Source organism: Miniopterus schreibersii (assembly GCF_964146895.1).
Source record: "Miniopterus schreibersii genome assembly, chromosome: 2".
NCBI lineage: Eukaryota > Metazoa > Chordata > Mammalia > Chiroptera > Miniopteridae > Miniopterus > Miniopterus schreibersii.
This window is the reverse complement of record NC_138102.1, coordinates 157,769,154-157,792,699: the sequence shown is the minus strand read 5'-3', so window position 1 is coordinate 157,792,699 and position 23,546 is coordinate 157,769,154. Positions and strand designations below refer to the sequence as shown.

Genomic DNA, 23,546 nt, shown 5'->3' with positions numbered 1-23,546 from the left:
CTGCTGAACATGATAAAGTGGATCAAAGAGAAGAAGTTGTGGTGCCCCACGCTTCCTACCCTCCTTGTTAGGACAAAAGAAAATCCTTTATGGAATTCAATATCCTGGCATACAAGCTTGTGAGAACACTGGCTTGAAGTCACGCTTAGGGACTACTACCTTAGGAGAATCAAAATACATAATAATTGAGAGGTGTTATCAAGTTCACTTTCTAACCTGATGAGTCCTTTCCATGCATCGTATCCATGACAGTGATGAAGCATCGCTACATTACACAATACGCCTTCTTCTCATTGCATTAATAAAATGGTTAAAAAGCTAGCCCTTAGGTTAAACTAAAACCCCTTTATGTAAAATCCTGCCAGTTAGGAGTATTTCTATTTTCTAAAACAACACCAACTAAACTAGTGTCATTTTATATGTGAAACCGCCCTTCGTTACTTGAAGATAATTCTCACGTTGACACCTAATTTTGAAATTTTATAATTCTTGAATAAAATAGCTGGAAGGAAACTTAGAGAGTAAGTAAGACTTTCCCTTTCCTTACAGAAGAGGTAACTGGGGCCAAAAGGCAAGTTAATTGTCCATGGCCATGGAATGGGACAGTCAAAACTAGGTGTAGAATCCAGTCCCTCGAATCCTGCTCTGTACTGTACTTTTCTCTTCATCTATCATTTTTCAGGCTTTAAACCACTCATCAAATGACATAGCTTTGGTTGCCGTCTTTGGACTACGCCTTAATTAGCCGGTATAATGCAGAATACAGATTTCACATCAGCAAATGAACAATACAGCACAATGGAAAACTGTCTTCTTCAAACTGAGCAAGAATTTCCAGGCCTAATGCTGTCATTTCTGCAGCTATGTCACATTAGTGACTAATGCAGAGGTTGTCATTAAATAAAGTACCTAGGATATTTTTTTCCAAATATTTAAGCAAGATCTCCCTGGCGAACATGATTCTTTGTTAGTGTTTGTCACTGAATATGTGAATGAGAAGTTAGGATCGTGATGAAAATCACATATCTGACACTTTATTTTCACTTAATTTCCATGGTAATTCAGTTACTTGGAAAATATTTGATAAACACCTACTATGTGGAAGAAAACGAGCTAGGCAGTAGGGTTATAACAGTGAACAAGAAAGCCAAGATCCTATGCCCATGGAGCTTACATTACAGTGGGAAGAACAGTAAAAAGTAAAACAAATATACAAAATATTACAAACTCATCCATTTGCTAATGCTAACAGCAACTCTGAGATATGTCTCAGACAACACGTGTTTTCCTTTCTCCCACAGTGCTGCACACTCTTGGGCAGTTACGATTCTTAGATTTCTCATAATTTCTCACTTTAAAAGTCCACCTTCAGTTTCTCCTTCATCTTTCATAGTAAACCTCTGAGCTGTTTCTGAGATTTTAGCCTGGTGAGTGTCCTTTTGGGGGTGGGAAGTAAGAGAGAGAGGGAAGAGGTGGGGGAGAGAATGGGAGAGGGACAGAGGGAGTGAGAGAGGAAGGGAGAGAAATCTGCTTTCGGCAATGACTCCAAATTAGAAAGCATTTCTTTTAGCCCATAGAATTTTAAACCTACCACTGTCATACATTTTTAGAAAAACTAAAAGGGAATGACACCAGGAAAACAAAAAGTGTCTTAAGGTTAGAAAGGAAGGTTGTACCACGACAGCCAGTATTTTTTTTAATAGCCTGGAGAAAAGATAAACTTTATGTAGAAACTAGTGAAAAACAATTGATAAAAGACAAAAACTTAGAGACTGAATACTGAGCAAGTGTGTAGGAATAAGTGGCCTAAAACAAGAGGTAGACATTGGAGGGCAAAACAGTATGGGGGCTCTTCCCGTGTAAGCAGAGGACACCGTCAAGAATTACACGCAGAGACCAACAGGAAGCCTGCCACACTGGTTAAGGTGATCACCGGCTACCGTATATCCTTTATATTTCGTTGTTGGTAAGTTCTACTTTATATAGCAGTTCTCTTCCTTTCTAAGACAACATAGATTATAAGATGTATCTATCATAATTTTAAAAGAATTTTAGAGCAAAGGAGAAAGAAATTTAAAATGAAACATACAAATATGAGAAAATAACTCCTAGAATTGCCGAAACAACACTTTAGGGCAGTCATTCTCAAACTCGAATGTATATTTGTATCACTGGGCAAGCTCTGAAAAACTCTCAGTGCTCAGACTGCTTCCCAGACCAATTAAATCTGAATGAGGGGTGAGACCCAGCCATCAGCATTTTTTACAGTTCCCCTGATGACTTCAACGTGCATCCAGGCTTGAGAAGTACCGCCTTAAAGACTGCTTTCAGTAACTGTCAACACATCTTCCTGTCTTCATTTTTGCCTTGAGTTACAAAGCACCTTCACATACATAAGTAGTTAAAAAGAGGACGCTGCCTGGCTTTTACAGGTTCCGGTGCCCACAGGATAAATCAGATATTAAGCTATATTCCTCACAGAATTCCTCCCAAATGTGTCTTGTATCTGTATTTTACATGCCCCTTTTGCAAAAAAACAAACACACACACACACACACACACACAAAAACAACTCTTGATGGTTTGCTTTTACCTAGAAAATAATACCCGAATCCCTCAGCCTAGTATTCTCGCTTCCACAGTCTGTGCCCCATCTATCTGCCCAGCCACTCCTGCTGCCCTCGTTCAGACATCCCGCACTCTGGCCTCAGTGAATCGTGAAGAGTTCCCTGCACACTCGGTGCCTTTCCCTGCCCGAATGCATTCAAACGTATTTTCTTCTCTGTCTTGAGTGATTTGTCTTTTCCTTTACTTCTTGGCAAAATTCTACTTATTTTTCAAAGGTTTCTGAGACCTACATAATGTCTTTGCCTGTGAGGCACTTCTTTCTTATGGTGCCAGTTTTCAGGCAGGAAAAAACTGTTACTTCTTTTAACTTCATAAAGCTAATGTAATCCTACTGTATTGAATAATCATTACTTGTATAACGCGAGTTTCCCTTCTAACCTAGGAGCTTAATAAGGAAAGAGGTGGTAACTTTATTATTTTACCTTCAGAGCTGAGAACAGGCAAAACTATTATATGTATTGATAATTCATAAATAAAGGAGAAGAATGAATTATACAGTCCCATCTTCCTAATGATATCTTCATGAACCAACTCCAAATGTCCAGAAAATGCATATGGACAAAAAAGTGACTTAATGACCACGAAGGAATTCCATTTCAGCAAGAAGAATCAAGTTCCAACTGCTTCATGTTCCTATTCTTAAGCTACAGCAAAATGGTCTTATACATTATCCATGACTCTTGGAATCATGCATGCATGAAGAAATAAAAGGTAATCCAGAAATATTTGAAATTGATTACGTACTTCTGTAATGAACAGTTATGAGTGCCTATTATGTTCTAGTAACATGTTTTAATTATTATAGCTTTGCAGTATGTTTTAATAACAGTTAGTACTCTGTCATTACTATTTTCTTTTTCAAATATACCCTGGCTTTTTTGACATTTATTTTTCCACATTAATTTTAGGATATGAAATTTTTATTTGAATTCATTAACCTGATGGCTTTATGGCTAATAGCAAGTTATATCTCTCAATTTATTTAAATCTTCTTAGCTTCATATAATTCTCATAGTTTTCTAGGTAATTTTATTTTTAAGATTTTATTTTTCTTAAATATTTTTATTGCTATTGTAAAGTGAATGTTTTCTTGTTATATTGTTTAACTGGTTGTTGTGTGTATATTAAGTCTCTCTATTTGTCTATGACAGTTTTTATCGGGTAATTCATTTGTAGTCTAATAATTTAAAATATTTTTTCAGCTAAAAATTTTAGTATTTTAAATAATAAATTGCAATGAATTCCAGGGCTTTAATAAAGGTGTGTATTCTCAACTTTTGTCTTATAATAATTATTGAAATAAATGTTGTGCTAGTATTATAATTTGTTTTAATGCATACATTTTTCAAGATCTTCATATATAGAATAATAGAGTTTTAAGGCTGAGAAAGATCATAGAGATTATCTGGCACAACACAATTATGTGCTAATAAGGAAATAAAAATTAAGTTCTCACATTTAGGTAAGAGTGAAGTTAACACTGAAACTATGTCTAACTCTTAATCTGGTACTCTTTCACACAGTGGAAAATGTAGAAGGGAGAGGAGAGGGGCCAAAGGACCTACAAGGGACACAAAGGAATTAAAACAGAAAATAAGCCTAATTTCATAGACTATCATAGAACATACATAGAATATGTGTTTTCATTAGAATATCACAGAACAGATGATAGAGCACTGTACTAATATTGAGAATAAAGTGAATAGTAAAATAAATATAATCCAAAATGTGTGGTTAAATTGCACATGCAACTAGCAACTCATGTCAAAATACAGTTGATCTCATTAACTGGGATTTTGTATTTGCACAGTTGCCTTCTCATTAAAATTTACTTGTACTCCCACAAAATTTACTTTTACTTGTGCTTTTGCAGTCACTCACAGACTTGTGCAAAGTAGCAGTAAATCTTGTTGGTGATTCACTATTTAAAATGGATTTAGAATCATTTCTCCTTTTGCTATTCTGATTGGGTGGTTTTTGCTTCCTTGTGCTCTAAATAACTGATTTGATTCTTCACTTCGTCTACTCTACTGTTGATTCACTGTAAATTATTCTTCATTTCAGTTTGTGTAGCCTTTTTTTTCCCTTAAATATGCTTTTATTGATTTTTAGAGAGAGGATGGGAGACAGAAAGAAAGAAACATTGATCAGTTGCTTCCTGCATGCACCCCGACTGGGGATCATACCCATACCTGGGCATGTGCCCTGACCAGGAATCAGACGGACGACCTTTCAGTGCACAGGACAACACTCAACCAACTGAGCCATTCCAGCCAGTGTTTCCTTCATTTTTGACTGGTCCTTTTTGATGCTGTTGAGGTCTTCACTAAGTTCATTGACTATACTTATGACCAGTGTTTTGAACTCTGCATCTAGTAAATTGCTTATCTCCATTTCATTTTGTTCTTTCTCTGGAGTTTTGCCTTTTTTAAAAAAAATGGGACGTTTCTCTCTCTCCTCATTTTGGCAGCCTCCTGGTGTTTGTTTATATGAATTAGGTAGAGCTGCTACATATCCCAGACATGGTAGTGTGGCCTAATGTAGTAAGTGTCCTGTAGGGTCCAGTGGCCTAGTCTCACCAATCACCAAACTGGGCACTCAAGGTATGCCCCCCTGTGTCAGCTGTGTACACTCTCCTCTTGAAGTTAAGTCTTGATTGCTGTTGGTATGCCAATGGGAAGGATTTACCCCCAGGCCAGTCAGCTGCAAGGACTGGCTGTGACCAGTGACCACAGATCTCTGTAGAGGGTCAGCTGTGTAGGAGTTCACCCCACAAAGCAGGACTTTCTTCCACAGGGTTCTGGTGCCCGCTGAGTCCTCCCCTTGAATGTGTCACTTGTAAAAGTGGTTGGGTGGTGGTACTTCAATATAGTCTGAAGCTGTCCACTGGGTATACTGGCTTTGGGGCCTCTTAGGAAGTATAGGCCAAGGTCAGCCACCACTTGTGTTCTGCCCAGGACTACCCAGCATGAGCTACAAAGCATTCTGCAGATGACTGCTACTTGTGCTGGGCTTGGAGGTGCCCAGGCAGAGGCCAAGCTGTGAACCAAGGCTGGCTGCTGCTAGTGCTGGGCCTGGGGCCACTTAGTGAGAGGTATGGAGCACATTGAGGCCAGATGCTGTTTGTTTGAGAGGTTTTAGGAAAATCTGAAGCATGAGCTAAGGCAGGACATTTGTGTGGAAAAGCCACTGGAAACAGCAAACTATTTGAAAAAATAATGACAGAAAATGTCCCTAACTTGGTGAAGGAAATAAACATACAAGTCCAGAAAGTGCAGAAAGTCTCAAACAAGATAAACCCAAAAAGGCCCACATCAAGACACATAATAATTAAAATGTACAAGTTTAAAGACAAAAAGAGAATTTTAAAAGCAGCAAGAGAAAAGCAGTTAGTTACCTACAAGGGAGCGCCCATAAGACTGTCAGCTTATTTTGCAACAGAAACTTTGCAGCCAGAAGGGATTGGCAAGAAATATTCAAAGTGATGAAAAGCAAGGACCTACAACCAAGATTGCAAAGCTATCATTTAGAATTGAGGACAGATAAAGAGCTTCCCAGATAAGAAAAAGCTAAAGGAGTTCAACACCACCAAAGCAGTATTATATGAAATGTTAAAGGGTCTTCTTTAAGAAGAAGAAAAAAAACAAGATAAAAAATATAAACAATAAAATGGCAATAAATACATATCTATCAATAATTGAATCTAAAAAATAAAATAAACAAGCAGAAAAGAAACAGATTCATAGGTACAGAGGAACTTTTGATGGTTGCCAGAAAGAAGGAGTTTTGAGGGGATGGGCAAAAAAAGGTGAAGGTATTAAGAAGTATAAATTGGTTGATACAAAATAGTCACAGGGATGTAAAGTATAACATAGGGAAGGAATATAGTCAATAATGTTGTAATAACTATGTATGGTATCAGATTGGTACAAGATTTATCAGGATGATCACTTAGTAAGTTATGTAATGTTTAATCACTGAGGTGTACACCTGAAACTGATATAATAATGTATGTCAATTGTAACTGAAAAATAAAATAAAAATAAATAAAAAGCATTTAGTATAAATAATAAAAATGAAGAGTCTTTAAACAGAAACATATATAAAATAAGGTTATGTTTTGATCAGTTGATGAAAATGGTGTGACCAAAGGCTCTCGGGAACTTAACTCTGTATCTCCCTGGGGGCAACTGCTCAGTATTCATGAACTCAGTGTTCATGGCAACTTTATAGAATATAAATTGTGAAAATAATGAGCGCTAACTGTATTATTACTACATCTTAATTAATGTTCAGTTCATTGCTGCTGAAAATTTAGCCACTCTTTGGGAGAAAAGGAGACATTAAATCAAAACAGTATAATGTTTTCTGGATAAATTCTAAAACTAATTTTGTTATAGAGTTAGTTATTCATTATTACATATTTGCCAGTTTTGAAAATTTCCAAATCCTGTTCACGATTAATTTCATTTATTTCCTTTCACTTAATGGATGAAATCCCATTTAAGCTCCCACTTAAGATTTAAAATGTGTGACATTTGTAATTAAGTTTCTTGTCACAAAATTTTAGTTTTTTTGTTTTTGTTTTTTTATTAGGGGCATGTTATTCACAAGTTAGAATAACTTACTGAAATTTAAGAGCCTACCTCCTATATTTTTTAACTTCAGGATGAAATATTATGTTTCAACACGTTTTATAATTCTACCACTTAGATACTGCATGTAGACTTGCTCTGCAAAATCTTAAGAATCCACCACAAACCAAACATATTATCACACTTATAAAAAACCAAGTAAATACTTATCAATTATTCCTAGCTAAATTTTTATGTTTTATGTAAATATTCTATTGCAAAACCATTAAATAGGTATTTAGGACTATTAATTTACCTTCCAATTGCATGGGTCTGGTTTTTTTTATTCACTCAATCAACATTTTTACCAAGCAGGGTATGTACTTTTTTGGAAACTAGAGATACAAAAATAGATTCACATACTATGCCTGCTCCCTAGGAGCTAAGTCTGGTGGGGAAAATGGACAGCCACACTGCTGTTAATTCAACAAAATAGCCTTGTACAACATGCTGTGGAAGCACAGACAAGAGACTCCTAACATAGCCAGAAGTCAAGGCAGGCCTCGTGGAGATAGGTGCAGCAGATGTAGGGATGGATAGACAAGTAGGAGTTAGCCAGGCAAAGAGATGGGAGTGTGAGAAAGGCATGAGCAAACGAACAGGGACAAGAAAAATTATCACGTGCGGGGGACACCAGCAACAGTCTAGAACAGCCAAACAGGTAAGAGGGAACCAGTGGTGAGAAAGTCTGCTGAATCAGTGTGTGTAGCAGCATGAGAAATTGAGATTCCCCCTGCAGCTCTGGGGAACCCCTGAGAGATTTAAAGTAGCTTAGGTAGAATATTGCCATGAGTATATGGAGAAGACGCCTGAGAGGCGGGGCATAGAGACCAGGTAGGAGGTTAATACCGTTAACTAGGCCATAGATTATGAGGGCTTGATCTGTAATAGAATGGTTATGAATGAGAAGAAAAAGCCAAAAATATATTTACGGAAAATATCTGGAGCACTGATGATGGAGGAGGCTACACATGTGAGGGTATGTGAAAAATCTCTGTACATATAATACAGGGGTTTACAGTTATAATACAAATGAATAATACAATTAAGAAATAATGACACAAGAATAAACTCTGTTTCAAGTACTCACAACTATAAACCTACTTTTTCCTACTCGTGTATGTGTGTATGTGTGTGAGTGTGTGCATGTGTATTGAAAACCTGGAGGTGAAGGAAAGGACAGGCTCAAAGATCACTCTCAGGTGTCTAGTTTATGTAACTATTTATACAAGTTCACATTTTTTAAAAAGCATAGAGGGGTGGTGATAGCTTTCATGGGAAGATAATGAATTTGGTTTTGGATGTCATGTGTTTGAGGTGCCTAAATAATGTTCCATTGGATTTATGCCACCAGTGGACAGATACCCCAGTCTGAAGCTAGGGAAGAGACCTTTAGAGGCTATGGTTTGGGGAGTCGTTCATTGATGAGTGCACCAGATAATCTAGAGGGGTTCTGAACGACAAAGAGAAGAAACAGGTCAAATCATCTGGGTCACAAAAATCATTCAACAAAGTACAGAGGAAGAGTCTCTGAGCAGGGAAGCTAGATATGAAGAAAGAAAAATCATGATTATAAGTGTCACAAAACCAGTGGGCTTTCAAGATTGAGGGAGTGACTAATAGTAAAAATGTAGCAGGAAGTCACTTTAGATACGAAAAGAAATCTGCTGGAATTGTTAATTAGAAAGTAGTGATGATTCTAACATCAATCCCATTGGAACAGAGGGTAGAAGTCAGGCTGCGAAAGGCTGAGGGCTGAGCGACAAGCAGGGCCAGGGAGAAAGCAGATGCAGACGGTCCTCGGGAGGGCTGGTGGGAAGGCGGGAGGTGTTCATAGCGGCTGCATGGGGTGCCCGGGCTTGTTTAGGTAGCGGAGCTGTGAGCACCTGTATCGGCTAAAAGGAGCAAATAGAAATAGAAAATTTTAAATGTCGGAAAGAGAGAAAGTAAGTGGTGAACCAAAATCTCAGAGGAGATTGAAAGGCAAGTTAGGAGTATAGAGACTAGTTTTGAATGAGAATGACATCTCATCCCCTGGGCCCTGAGGAACGGGCCTATATAAGTGGTAGAAGCAGGTATGTTTTATACACAGCTAGGGGAAGGAGAGGGTAAGAAAGATCAGACCTGATGGAAGAAATTTTCTCACGATGTAGGCACGGTCATATGTTGAAATGAGAGAGACTGGGATTGAGGAAGGGAGTTCAGCAAAGGTAAGGATGTTCTGGATGGTCATTGTGAGAGAGTGAACGATGGACGATTATGTAGAGTGATAAAAAACACTGAGGCCTTAGCAATGACACCACATCAGTTATTATACTATGAGTCTTTCCTTTTTTTCTTTTCTTTTTTCTTCAGAGTACCTGGTCCCTGTAGATGAGAATCAGAGAAGGTGAATTCCAGCATTCAAGCTGGGGAAGAGACGGGGATTGGAGGAGGGATCAGCAAGCACAGGTTATGAGGAAATCGAAGCTGCTTTTGAACAATGGGCTTTAGGCTTTACCCCAGAAAGAGAGGCCTGGAAGGAAAAATTTATCAAAGGACTAGAGAAACTCCCATGATCTCAAGGAGCACTTTGCTTGAGAGCTCAAACAAACGGGACGTTATGGCAGAAGACTTTTAAAAAATACATACACAAATGTCAAAATGAAAGGCAGCTATATGATTTAAGTCAGCACAATTACAAATAAAACGTAAAATCTAAAACTCTTCAAATGTTCCTCCAGCGTTTATCTTGATGACTACCACAGTGTTCAAGCACATAACATCTTTAGGGATCAGTTCACCTACAACTGAAATCAGCCCCCCTCGGTGGGGAACACAGCAGCCGTTTAGAAGCACACAGCGATACTACACAGCAGTTCTGAGAAAATGAAGAATATAATATCCAAATGAGATTACAAGAGGGGTTTAGGTGGGTGGATATAATTACCCAAACTGGAGGCACCAGGATAGCAAAGCTGACTCTCCACCATTAACAAGAAGAGGCATGGGATCTTCAATGACCACTAATAGTCTGTGATTTTTCATTTCATGCAATGGAAAGTCAATTTGCCAGTTTATCCTACCCAATGCAATGGTCTTTAGAAAAAAAACAAAACTACACTAAAATTAAAAATAAAGGAGTCCATTTATCTTCCAATTAATCTACTAGGAAGACTAAAGAAAATCTCACCGAGACATACTGGAACATAAAAACCCTGCTAAAATTGCAATCCCTGCCTCTCACTTCCCAACAGTCACATTGGAACTGTATCACCTCTAATTTCATTTGATTCAAGACAAAGACAAAGTAGCCATGTTCTTTCAGAACAAAAATGAACAGCCATGTGGATTTTTTTACATAGTAGTGTTCTTCGGCAAAAAGCCACAGAACTTTTTTAAAAAATCGTTTCCAAGGATGAAAGTGACTTTGCCAAGCAAAGTGGCTTCAAAACAGGCCTCAAAAATACTAATAGAAAGACAGATGGTTCTACTAAGAGCTTGGCTGCCAAAATTAAAAAAAAAAAAAAAGTAGAAAAAAAAAGAGTGATGCTATTGAAGCTGACTGCAAAGTTATCTGATGACTACAAATACTTTTGTCCCAGTGCAAGTGCTAACTCTGCCTCCAGGGCTGATACAGCCAAAATACTGACTTCCCCACATTGATCCCCCTGTATTGCCACCCCTCCTAAATCAAACCTGTCAGTGCCAAGCCCCACAAAATAGCACAAGCATGCACTTGCTTGATTCTGACTGACTGCGCTGCGGAAGCGAAATATTGCATTGAAGAACTCCTATTTAGGAAAAGACCCACAAGGAAAATTGCTTTTCTTTTCAAAACTGCCTGTCACATTTTCTTTTTCTAATTCCCCCTTTCCTCTTCCCCCGCCTTCCTGTCACCAAAGGGCCCCTGGGCCCTATGAGTTTAGATGGTACAAACTCAATTTGTATAAAAAAGGGCAAGAAGAGATGGAGATAGTTTGCAAGGAGAGAGAGAAATAATCCAGTCAAGACAGCACAATTTTCTTTCTGAACTACTGCTACAATAATACCTACACTTTATTTCCTTCAGGGCAACTGTCACTTCTTTTTAACCAGATTGCTACTAGATATAATAGAAACCGAAATATTATATGGTCACTGACTCTTCCTTTCAATGGCTCATTTCACTATTGCATTTTTACTTTTGTGTGATGTGTTTATTGTTGGCACTGCTACTAGGATACAACCACTTTCAAATAATGCAGAATTAAGACTCTGTCACACGAAAGCAATGAAGTTTCATTCTTAATGCTGTGCAAGTTGACTTAAATATTCTTCTTTTCCAGTAGTAGCCTTTATTTATTGTCATAACTTAAGCATACTTACTTATAAAATATATAAAAGAATATATAGTAAACTCATGTTAACCAGAATGAACACATTTATTATAAGGCTAATATATGCTTAAACAAAGCATATTGGCTGGCTTCAAGGAAAAACACTCTGTTTTAAAAATTGCTAATCATTAACTTAAGGGTGGCAAAAATATGGTGTTAAGTAAGGAAGCAATTGTGAAACAGTATGGAAAAAATACAGCTATTTTATTGGCAAAATTGAGCCAAAGGACAGAGTTTAAAAACACAATGATTAAAGTATCTCAAACAATGCATTATTTAGAATTGCTGTCATCTGTTCCTTAAAGGCAATATTTTACCTAGCTTGATAGCTGTTACTTGATAAAACCAAAGTCATTCTTTATAAGGTGATTCTATTTGTTTCCTCAAATGCGTGAGACTACTTGTATTGCTTATCATGGTTCTTGACAGCAAACAGCCTGGTTCACTTGAGGCTGCATGGTTCTTTGTTCACATGAACAAAATCAGGCCTTGTAAATAGTAGTACAATCTTATTTTATATCATGCATTACTATCTCCACTGTCATTTGTACACAAATAAAAGACAACATAAAATATACTGGTAAACATGAAATACAATGTATGTTTCAATTATATTTCTCTGGAGCCCATGATTAGAAATTAAATAAAATTCTTTATTTATTGGTTTCTGATATATGATGTTTTGATCAATGGCTTTTAGTTGATTAGTGATTTTTTCTCATTCATTATAAGTCTCAGTTCAACATAAGTTCTTTAAAATATTAAACTTGAAAAAAATATCATTTTGTGGGGAGAGTTGAAATAGGAGTGACTGCTCATAGGTGCAGGATTTCTTTTTGAAGTGATGAAAATGGTCTGGAATCAGTGCTGAAGGTTACAAAACAGTGTGAATATACTAATAAAACCCCACTGAATTGTATACTTTAAAAGGATAAAATTTATGTTATGTGAACTATAAATCAATTTAAAAATATAACCAAAGCAAAAAAGAAATTAAAAATAAAAGACTAAGACCGCCTTAAAAATATAACCTTCTGACTGCCAGAAGCAGGAATGTGCTTTGAGAGAGTCATGTCTCATATTAGAATAATGTTTTGTATTCTTATAAAACCCTTGCACAACATTAGTTCATTTATACTTTATCCAACTAATAGAGATCAATAGGTCAGGTGTCATTTCTTATTTTATTAGTGAGGAAAACTGATAGGAAAACAGATAATATGTAGACTCACACATGATCACGTTGCTAGCCAAAACAAGTCTAGATCTTAAATTCTTTGACTCTTCTTAAAAATTATAAAACAAAACTAAAATAATTTGTCTCAAATAAAAATACTGATTTATATAGGGAATATAAAAACATTGTGATAAAATTAATTCCCGTATATTTTCTCAGTGTAAAATAGGATCACATTTAAATTATCTTTAAAAGATAAATTCTATTATGTTTTAAGAGATTTTTTATAACAAGGGTATCATTTTCACCTTTATATTACATTTTATATCTTTTATGTTTCTTGTACAAAATGTTTTTTAAATTTTCAATGTGTACACATATTAGTTTAATAATCTAAAAATTGATCAGAAAAATAGAAACACAATAGAACATCATGATGCCTGGCATATAATAAAAAGATATTTAACATGAGAATTGCCATCTTGTGTTAATTGCTTGATAGACCCTATCCTAAAGGTTTTTAAATTATCTTTGTTGCCTATGTTGGTAGAAAATAGAATAAAACTCTTTGATGTTTGACTAAAGAATGATTGAAAATAAAATGTAAAATCTTCACTCTGATTTTCATAAATAGTACATAATATTAATATTTACTTCAGAGTTTCCTGAAATCATTATCAATTTCTTTGACCTTTCTAAGTTTTCTTTCTTGCCGAAATATCCTACAGCACTAGTATTTATTCTATGCAATGAGCATTGGATTATGAAACACTTTACTATTTTCTATTTTTTGCCTGTGTTAGTTTAGGATTCCTCATTGGATTTATGATTCTTTCTGGACAAGAGACTTTTTATTCTTTAACTTATTCTGCCATTGGAGACCAGGAGGTGTAGCCGAAAACTTCATCTTAGACACAGGAACTGCTTTTTCCTCAAGACCAAGCTTAGTCAAGTAACACTGCCCTTGTGAAGGCTATTCCAACTCTCCAAGCAAATTATATTAATTCATGTATTGAGCGCCTACTTTCTGCTAGGTACGGTTAGTCTGGAGAAATACTGCAATGACTAAAACAGACAAGAACTATGGAGAAATTAGAGCGAGGACAGAGGGAAAAGAAGGCTGGAATGGCAGTTACAGCTTTAAATATGGAATCAATGATACACTGACATAAACAAAGAGCTGGAAGAAGTGAGACAATAAGCCTCTGAGTTATCTGGGGAAAAGTGTTCCAAGCAATTGGAAGAGAGATGCTAAACTCCTAAGTTAAGAGTGTGCACGCTGAGGTCAACATTGTTTCTTTCTGCTGTCTGCGTTCATATAATTATCCCGCTAGGTTGAAATTATTTGTGTCTGTCTCCATGGCCAAGATGCCTTAAGGGCAGGACACAGCCAACTCATACTGGTATCTGCACTACCCAGCTCAATGACTATTTAGAGAGCTATTTACTATTAGAAAAGTCTACTCATGTTTTAGCTTCTTTTCTTCCTATAATAGTAACTAGTTTATTAAAACATTCCATTTAGATGGTGAATCACAGGTTTTATTGCACTTTCACTCAGGATTCAAGATTTTTCCTTAAGAAAATATCCTGATGCCGTTTTTTATCACCCAGTCCTTACCTCCCTCAGACCCCAGTTTCAGTGTCAATTATGCTAACAGGTGTTGTGCAACTTTGTTATTTCTCGGGAGCTGAGAGAAATGAGAACTCTGATGTGTTTTTACTGAAACAGCCCCAGGAATGTGGTTAGGTATTATTTATGATAAAATTGCAAATGCACATGTAAAAAAAGTTTAGGAAATAAGTGCAAATGTGAGACATTATGTGCCATTAAATACACTTGAACTATTGGCTACGCAGTTATCAGCGATGTGTAAAACAATGGGACTGAAAGGTATGGAAACACCTGTAGAACACAAAGCTTACTTTGTAGACACAACCTTGCATGTATTAAAAATATATAAGCTCTTAACTAAGAAAAGTCACGTAAATAGTTGCATCCTTACACTCTGAACATTATGCTTTTTTTTTTTTTTTTTTTAATGTGTCTTTATTGATTTCAGAGAGAGGAAGGGAGAAGGAGAGAGAAACATCAGTGATGAGAGAGTCATTGATCGGCTGCCTCCTGCACGGCCCCGACTGGGGATCGAGCCCGCAACCCGGGCATGGGCCCGGACCGGGGATCGAACCCCGATCTCCTGGATCCTAGGTTGACGCTCAACCGCTGAGCCATGCCAGCCAGGCTGAACATTATTCTTATTTTGTTTAAAAAAATAACTGATTATACAGCTTACATTTCTTCTATTCAAACTTTTCCCAGTGCATCGTTTCAGGTTTTCAGCTAGCAGGTGCTAGATTGGTGTGAACGGCCAATGTAGGGGGATTTGTTGGTTTACAGCATGCACAGTGAACTGAGTCAGGGATGAAAAATGTTATATAGGTGGGAAAAAGCCCTTACGGCAACATTTCTGCAAACATAACCAAAAATATCATTCAAACATCTCCTCCAAATGCAACCACAGCATGGGCATGGGAGCGGCTCGTCTCACCCTTAGGCGGTGAAGAATCCGTGCCCTCTGAGGAGTGCTGGGTGCCGCCTCGCAGTCAGGGCTGGAACTCAGTATTCAGATGCCTGTCTAACTACGGTAGCTGAGGACACTCTAGCAGTAAGCCACTCACTAGAACATTTACCACTGAAAATAAAATGTGTGAAATTGCCAGAAAGGGCATGGTAGGTGTTTCTTAAGCTAAAAATGTGAAATATTTTTGTAATTGGACAATCCGTTGAACACAGTGTCATTTATATAAGTTTTTAAATCTCTGGTCAAGAAGAATTAATATGCACTACACATTGTAAATACATTCAATAATAAGGAATTGTACATTATTTGCAACGATCTATGTAAGTACAGCTAATTTTACTACTTGGAAAGTTTACTTGATATTTTCTAGCAAAAAGAGCTGTAACTTGCCTACACATAATGAAATTATTTAAATAAAGATAAATTATATAATACCATGGGTATTTACTGCCTTCTCGATTAAAAATATTTTCTTTGAGTCACCAAAATTGTGACAATTCTGGTTTTATAGGGCTGTTTTATTAAAGAGAGAACATGAATTATATAAATTCTTTCCATCTTCCTGCCCTTTCCCAAAAGTATTTGATAGATGATTGTTAACGCTAAGACCTATTTTCCCTAAGCTTCTCTCATGATGCACTTTTTTTCATGTTGACCTTTGCACAACTTAATTGTCACTCATCCAAAGTCACAAAAACCCTTCATCACCCTCATTTACAGATGTGGAAAGTGAGTCATACCTAAAATCAGAAAGCTGGCAAGTAAAAGAACAGAATTCAAATCCTGGGCAGCCTGGCTACAAAGTAGGCTTTAACCACTATGCTCTAACGTCGCCTGCTTAAAGGATATAATGCCTATAAATAAATCTTACCATGTCAAAATAAATTATAACTTGCATGAAAAATTTTAAAATAACAAAAACTTTCAGTAACAAAGTTTGAAAATAACTATCTAAACACGTAATTGTTTAAAGTATAATGAAGACAGTATTAAATATTAGCTATCCTAGAAATCCTGCTACTACACTACACGTAGATGCTGGTATATAATAACCAATATATTTTTTGATGCAGTCTCCAAGGAAGTTGGACATGGGAGAAAGGTTGAATCCATAAATTGAAAGTAGGCAGGGCAAATGAGGGTTACCTCAGTGGCAAATATAGGTAACAGCACCTGAAAAACAAGATGAAGCCTTGGGTGCCTAAATAACTAAACTTCAGACACCTGCATGAACCCTAGACAATCAAAGGGGGATATATTATTAGTAAAATGTGAATTTTAAAAAATATTGCAATGAAGGCAAGAATACTGGAATGTTTCTATAACAGCTTTGGCAAAAAAAAAAATATATCCCACTGATGATGATTCTTTGACAGATATTTATGGTCTACAGTGTACCACGCATTTTCCCAGGTAGTTGGAAAAGTAAAGTTAAAAAAACAGCAACACTGAAATCCCTGATTTTGTGGGAGTTTACATACTACTATTATAAAATACTAATGGTAATAATACACTTTCATTTTTCAACCACAGACATTGTATCACTTGGGTCTGGATTTCAAGTCAAACTTCCTATATGGTCAGTGAAACACCAAGCAACAAAATTAAAAATAAGTGGTCTCTGGTTCATACTGCTTCTTGAAACCTGGCAGAATAATCCAGTCCTGTAGACCAGCAGCACTAATTTAGACACTCTGATTTTTCACAGAGTAAGTTCAGCCAAATGTAAACTCACAACAAAAATTAATTAACACATGAAGTATTATCCAGCATGTATAAAACAGAATCAAGAAGCAACAGATGTAGCCCTGGCCAGGGTGGCTCAGTTTTTTGGAGACTCATCCTGTGCACTGAAAGGTCACAGATTCAATTCCTGGCCAGGGCACATGCCCAGGATTCGGTTTGATCCCTGGTCAGGGTGCATGCAAGAGGCAACCAATCAATGTTTCTCTCTCTTCCTCTTCCTTCTTCTCTCTAAAATCACTTTTAAAAAGGAAAGAAAGGAAAAAGAAAGAAAGAAAGAAAGAAAGAAAGAAAGAAAGAAAGAAAGAAAGAAAGAAAGAAAGAAAGAAAGAAAGAAAGAAAGAAAGAAAGAAAGAAAGAAAGAAAGAAAGAAAGAAAGAAAGAAAGAAAGAAAGAGAAAGAAAGAAAGAAAGAAAGAAAGAAAGAAAGAAAGAAAGAAAGAAAGAAAGAAAGAAAGAAGGTTTAGACACCCAAAGTCATCTGAGTATTAGATTATAAGATGAAGAAAAAAATAATATGCTTAAAATGTTTACTAAAGTAAATGATCATATAGAAATTAATGACAAATACAAAAACTAACAAAGATGTTCAAAAAGACTTTAAACATAATTGAATAGAACTTTGAGAAATGAAAATAACTGAGATTTAAAACTCATTGATGGCTAGACAGCAAATTAGATACAGGTGATGAGAGAAGTCATTAACTGGAAAAGAAATTTAAAGAAATTAGCGAGATTTCAGTCCACAGAGACAAGGTAATGAAAAACATGAAAGAGCAGTTAAATGTAACGAAGACTAAATAAGATCGCCCAACAAATGCTTAGTCAAATTTTTAGGAGAGAATAGGAAAAATATAGAGGTAGACAATATTCCAAAAAATTAGTAATTGGAATTTTCTACATTTGAAAGGCACAGGCCCACAGATGCAACAGACAAAATATATACAGTCAGAATGAGAGAAAATATCACTTAATAATCCGCAATAAAACTGCAGAAAACAAAGGCACAGAGAAATCTTAAAAGCTGCCAGATAGAAGCCATCAGCTAAGGAATGATTATTAGTTTGACAAAAAAAAAAATTATAAATGGTGTACTAGAAATAAATGGAGAGATAAAAGAAGATAACTGTGAACTTCAAATTGTTTTCCCATTTTGAAGAATGAATGCAAAATAAAGCCTCCCCCTCTCCCCCCCCCCCCGAAATAGTCTACCACAAATTCCTTCACTAAAGAAATTTCTAAAGGCTGTTTCTCAGGAAGAAAGGGAGGGAGGGAGGGAGGGAGGGAGGGAGGAAGAAAGAAAAAGAAAAAAGAAAGAAAGAAGAGAGAGAAAAGGAACCCCAGAAAGAATAGTGAGTGAAGAAATTGGTGAACATGTGTATAAATGAAAAAACTTTCTTCAATGGAGATAATATCCAATATTTGGGTTAAAAAAAAGTGCTAAATCCAAAACCAATAACATGCAAAACAAGAGAGAAATATTCATAGTTAAGAATTACAAGATTACTTTATAATTACAGAGGAAAAATACAGTATTTGTCAAATTTAGACTTTTTAAATTAATGTTTTTATTGATTTTTAGAGAGAGGAAGGGAGAGGGAGAGGTAGAAACACCGATGAGAGAGGAGCATCGATTGGCTGCCTCCTGCACGCCCCCTACTGGGAATCTAGCCCACAACCTAGGCATGTGCCCTGACCAGGAATCGAACTCGCGACCTCTTGGTGCACAGGTTGATGCTAAACCACCAAGCCACACCAGGTGGGCAAATTTAGACTTCCTTAATCAGAAGTAAGCATGTTAAATTATCAAAGGTGACCCCCAAAGTAGGTAATGTCCAAAAAATAGAAAAAAATGATATAAGAGAAAACTGAAAATTAATACATGAAAGATCAAAAAAGGAAAAGAGATACATACAAAATATGGTACAAATTAAAAGCATGAATAAAACAACAAATTTAAGTTTAATCACAATAAATATAAGTGGACTGTGCTCATAAGTTATAAAATAGAAATCAACAGATTTAATTTTTCAGAAAACCCAGCTCTAGAGATACAAGCAAGAGATATACTTACATCATCATGACATAGAAAGGTTGAAAAAGGGTGGGGAAAAATATCAGGCAAACATTAACCAAACAAAAAAGTAAATTCAAAGTCTAAATTACCTATTTTAGTACCAGACAAATTAGGTTTTAACACAAAAAGGATTATTGTGGGTAGAGAGTTTCCAGAAATAAAAATAAAAATTTCAATTCATCAGGAAGATTTAATCAGTTTAAAGTTAATGCATCTATTGAAAGAGCCTCCTAATTTATAAAGCAAATATTGAGAGAGCTGCAAGGAGAAATTAACAAATCCTCATTATAATGGGCCATATTAGCATAACTTTTAAAATTACTAACAGCTTGAGTAGACAAAAAAATTAGTAAGGATATAGGTAGTTTGGACAACACAATTACAAAGCTCAATCTAATGGACGTTTATAGAATTCTGCACCTGATAATTACAGAATACAAACACTTTGAAGATGAAGAGAACATTTATAAAAGTTGTCCACACATTAAGCCATAAAGCAAGACTCAACAATTTCAGAGATTTAGTACTGTGCAAAATTATAATGAAAGCATTTGTTTTCAGATGGAGGGAAAATACGGAAAATACGTTGGTTTTTAAAAATGGACTTCAAAAATAACAATTTCTCTTTCTGAATGAGTGGTGTTGTCTAACTTCAGGTTTATGAGGTATATTTTAGAAGAGCCCGCAATATTTACCTGGGAATTGAGTGTATATTTTTAAGAAAAATACAATTTGATTACTGAAACGTGATCCTTATTTTCTAAATGCACTATACCATTGACAAGTGGGATCATTAAAATTTCTGTTTGTCTAATTAATGTGTAGGTGGTTGGCAGGAAATAGAGGTTATTTAATATCATGTAGTGGTTAGCAATTCAAAACCTGTACATTTTGAAGATTGTACTATTGGAGAAAACAGTCAAGAAGAATAAATTTAAAGCAAAGCAACTATTTTTTTTTAAGTCAACAAACATAAACACATAAAGCATTTAAACTCTGAACATGTATGTTAAACCTTCTGCAACAGTTCATTTTCTGAAATGATTAAAAGGCCTAAAATCATCGTAGATGTTTGAACAAATATACCCGGCATATATAAAATGTTTTTAAAATTTGAAGAAAATCTTAGAAATGAAATTGATAAGGTATTAGCAGTAAATAAAGTGAAAGTTGATCTAATCTTGTAAAATAAAATGCCATTTAACAAGTCAAGTATAGATTTTGATAAAACCAAAATCTTTAACATTTTCACCAAATCTCCATTTTTAACTGACTTTCTGAGCTCAACACACTATTCAAAATAATAAAAACATGCATAATACAGGCAAAAACTATAATTGCATGTTTTGTTATTTATTAAAACCATATTTATGTCAATTTGAAGTAATTCAAAAGGACTGAATTTAAACAATTATTGTGGTAGCTTTTACACAAATTTACAAAGGAAGTAAATACTCTAATGCAATATGCAAGTAGGTAGAAAAACTAAGCCTTAACTTTGGTATAAATCTTAGAGAAATACATATTTCTAACTACTAAAGGGGGAGATGCATAGCAAGGAATTTTTAGCCTTTCAGGTATTCTGCCTTGTGTGTGATTGTCCTCTTTGTCAGTGGGATTATTCTTCAATATATTTAATTGTGTAATTTTAAAAATGAAATGAAGTGCATCAGAGTTCTAAAACTTTTCCAAAAATGTTCACATCCTTGAATTAACTTCATAACCGATCTAGAAAACTTTCAGTGTATCTATCACATTCTTATTGGCTCATTCATTTTCAAAACTATTGTTCTTGGTTAGTCTTAGCACGATTAATACCGCTTGCATAGCTGCTGCTTCTAAAGTCCACCTATGGCTCCCAAGCCCACACATGTTTTTAGGAAGACGTGATACTTATCAAAGGGAGACTTCAGTCTATAAATGGTTCACCTGGCAGAAAACTGTAACAGTAGTAAAACCCCAAATATTTTAGTACGTGCATTTACCAGCAATAGAAAGCATACGAATTCAGAATGAAAAGAAATCATAGTATTTCAATTTTATTAGCAACTGGTTTTTACCTGACGTTTTGTATGCATTTGCTGACAGTTTTCTTGTTAAATCTCTCTCTGCGTTACCCTTAGCACCCCACTGGCTTGTAAGTCTTTTTCACCATGTAATTTTGAGGAGGGGAAAAAGAAAAGAAAACATAAACCTTTTCAGACGAGCAAACAGAGTTAAAAATATTGCCGTTAACAGTTAACAAGGGGTTAAGAAAGATGGGACCAGGGGTGGAAGAAAGGGTGGGGGAGAGGTGAGAGAAATGCAGGCCAGAACACAGCAGTGCGGAGAGGGAAAGGCAGGGAGCGACGCATCTCCAACTTCTTCCCGGTTTCAATACGATCCTAAATGTGTAATGAAGATATCCAGGTTCGTCTCTTTTGACTAGAATTGTGCTCTACTCTTAGTTCCATTTCTAAGCCACTATAGGTATTAAACAGCAATTTACATGTGATTTGCATTTTTTTTGTACTTGTGGTTTTGGTAAGTCTTCCAAACCTAATGACTGTTCCTTTGGCCAGCAACATAAATGCTATAATCACACAATTATTGTGCTGGGAACAGTTTAATTCAGCATTTTGTTCTCAACCACAGAACAATTACTCAACAATTTCGGTTAACCAGACTAGCTAGCTGCCTGGAGAGAAAGAGGGAATATTCACAAGATCTATTGTCTTACATAAAGGCAGCAACTAGATCAGCCGGAACTTTCTAGTATTGCTCTGCTCAGGGCTTCCTTTCAGGATCTTTCACATGTCTGTCCTAATGAAAATGACAAACGTCATGTTTTCTTTTAAGGATCTGCCATTTGTTCGGTTCTTTTAATTACATATTTGCATACTTTTAAAAGAATGTGAGATTTTTCTGCGTCTGGAAATATAGGCCTATAGATAAATGTACTTAAAAAAACATTTAATATGATGATAGTTAATACAAAGAACTGCAAATCAAAAGTTTAAGTTCAAAACTCTTCCTTACAGCTATCCTGTAGTGCTTAAAGTGATGGCAAAGGCTTCTGAACTGTGGGTGATCTCATCCATCATTTAAATTACATGACTTCCTAACAGTGCAACTGGCTTAATGTCAAACTTCATTCTATATTTTTAATCTTTTAAAAAGAGACGAAGGTGATTCACGTAATCATGGCTGTTAAAGTTCACTTTGTATTGTTCTTTTGTTAAATATTAATTTTAATTTATCAGAACAAAACATAGGGGTGCCTAAGCACATCACGATAAAAACATTTGGAGAGACAGAATTAAATAATGTATGTACCTGTGTAAAAATACATGTATACTGAAATTGTCATCTCCTTCAACTATTTCTCATAAACACAGACAACTACCACACTAACCCTGTATCATACTTTAGAGGTCTTGGAAGCTACTGAGAAACAAAGCAGTCAATGGTGAGCTGGGGCAGTAAGCAGTCAAGAGTAGTTGTAGATGAAAATAGGTGATCCTAAGAGAAAGAGGTCTTCTTTTCTTTCCCAGTGTTCTTTTTCTAGTCTGTTTCCATTTTCTCTGGTTTTTCTTATTCTCTCACCTTTACTTTAAAAAGTGTGCAGGAAAAAGGGTAGAGGAATTGTAATTTCATTGTTAGAAACATCCTAACTTATGATAAAGATACCCTCAAATGAGAAAAGATCTCAGACATAAAGATAACTCCTTTATCAAGAAGTAAAGAAAAGAGGGTTTAAGAATTCTGGCAACTTGAAATTTTAATTGTGTCTGTCTATATATTTAAATGAACAGATAACAATAATGTAGTAAAATATATTGACAAGGGATTCTTTATGCCTAGGTCACTCACCCCTGAATTATGTTCGTCTATAAGGGGAATCATAAATGCATTGGTTTCAAATATTTTCTCAAGATACAAAAATCTTTTTTTCCAGACAGATCTAATACAGAACCCTAATGATGAAAAGTTGGCCTGGAGACTGGGGCTCACCCATACACACAGGGACCCTCTGTCTTTAATATCACAATCCCATTCCAGGTGTCCCCTGAAGGAACTCCATGGGCCCCATGAGATCCTGTGAACACAACTTGGAAATCACGGATTTGCCCTGGCCAGGGTGTGGCTCAGTTGGTTGGGCATCATCCTGTGCACTGAAAAGTTGCCAGTTCAATTCCAGGTCAGGGCACATGCCGGGTTCCAGGCTCTGTCCCTAGTAGGGGGCATGCAGGAGGTAGCCCTTTGATGTTTCTCTCTCACATGGATGTTTCTCTCTCTTTCTCCCTCTCCCTTTCTCTCTCTCTAAAAATCAATAAAAAATATTTTTTAAAAGAAAAAGAAAATCACT

The 23,546-nt window shown here is 35.9% G+C and overlaps 1 protein-coding gene across 4 annotated transcripts in view; it reads right to left on the bottom strand.

The window, feature by feature from the left end:
• Nucleotides 1-23,546, bottom strand: part of SOX5 (SRY-box transcription factor 5) — an 891,887-nt gene that overhangs the window by 119,813 nt on the left and 748,528 nt on the right. The gene's annotated exons all lie outside the window — the stretch shown is intronic.